Source organism: Nothobranchius furzeri, chromosome 10 (genome assembly GCF_043380555.1).
Source record: "Nothobranchius furzeri strain GRZ-AD chromosome 10, NfurGRZ-RIMD1, whole genome shotgun sequence".
NCBI lineage: Eukaryota > Metazoa > Chordata > Actinopteri > Cyprinodontiformes > Nothobranchiidae > Nothobranchius > Nothobranchius furzeri.
The window spans coordinates 67508936-67510487 of record NC_091750.1 but is presented as its reverse complement, the minus strand read 5'-3'; positions in this window follow the sequence as shown (position 1 = coordinate 67510487).

The window sequence follows — 1552 nt, the reverse complement described above, 5'->3', positions numbered from 1 at the left end:
GCACCGACATATCATTTCCTGTTCGTACCTCTCATCTTCCAGCTCCACTGCCAAACCTTTCTTTTCAACGTCACCCCCAAATCTAAAGTGTAAGTGTCTAAGTGATGTACCCATCTGTTTGTGGAAATAAGGACGTTTTGTCTGGGGTTGGGTCTTTCAACAGCATTCCGGAACCGAGTTGAAGTTGTCTCACCTATGGGAGAAGATGACGATGGAGGACATTTGCTTCTCTCACATCTTTACTCTGAATAGGGAGTTTATTAGCATAAATTGGCGACTATTATATATTTATTCACACAGACTGGCACCTTTTAAAGAGATTTTTAAAGCGATTACTTCCCTTTTTCTTTTGAGCTGCAGCTTTTGTGACACCCAGTAATTTAAAGCAAACTTCCAAATATTTGGTTGAGAAAAGCAATATCTGTCCTGGTCGCATAAATTTGGCTGCTCTTAATTACATTTATAGAGTTTAGATGTTAAAAACAACGTTTTATTCATACTCGACTCGCTAGCCTTCTCATGTGCCAGCTAGCATTCTACAGGATCCCGTTCACCGTTCAGATGTGGGAGTTTTACTTTAAGCTTTCCTGTTTTCTTTCACCAGCGGAGCATTTTTAAACGATACAGTGTGTATTTGATAAGCTAACCCTCAACGAGTCCCAGCTGGGGTCTTACTGGTCACTCTGGTGTTTTCAGTGGAAATCCGACTCGTTTCCACCGTTTATATTCCATCCGTTTGCTGTTTAAGGTGTGAATGTATAGAAGCGACCAACCTTTTGTTTTTCACTACCCCACCATAAACGTTTGTATTTGAACGATCGAGCTTTTATGTATATGTATATTATAAACTCGTGTAATTATCTGGACTACGCGCTCTGCCATCAGCACCAGCGTGAACTTTTATTTTTGGGAAACTAAATCAAAAAGACAGGACTGTTACTGTCCTTCATTCTCCGATCTAGTTTTGTGTCATTTGTTGCTCTGGTTTTGTTCTGATGATGTTTTTTTTTTTTTTTTTTTTTTGTATATCTAAACCTTTAGTCTCTTGGAGCTAAAATGTAAAGGGTCAGAAACCTGCAGACCCCTGGCCTTCACTCCAATAACACCTCGTTCCAAAACGAACCTTTTCTTTTTCTCATTTGCGTCTCGTGCTTTCATAATGTTGGACTCCCATCAGGATTATGAAAATGAAAGTGTAATAAAGAGTTTAGCAGCTGTTTTTAGGAGGGGAATAAACAAACATTTAAAGCAAAACCAATGACTTAACTGACCTCTGCTGGATCCAGGCTGTGTGTATATCTGTAGTTTTTGCTGTAATATATTTAGAGGCGTTTTGTAATCATGGAAAAATATATCGGGCAATTCTTTGGGATTGCATGAGTTTCTTATAGTTTTCTTTTGTAGGAAAGTTACATCGGCACAACAGTTTTTATAACATAACTGGTGGCATGTTTTCAACTATGTCGTTTCTCTTCTGACCTGTTGCTGCAGAGGGGTTGGGACGCCTCAGAGTTTCTCATCATTCAGCAGTAAAACTGCATCGGTAAGCATG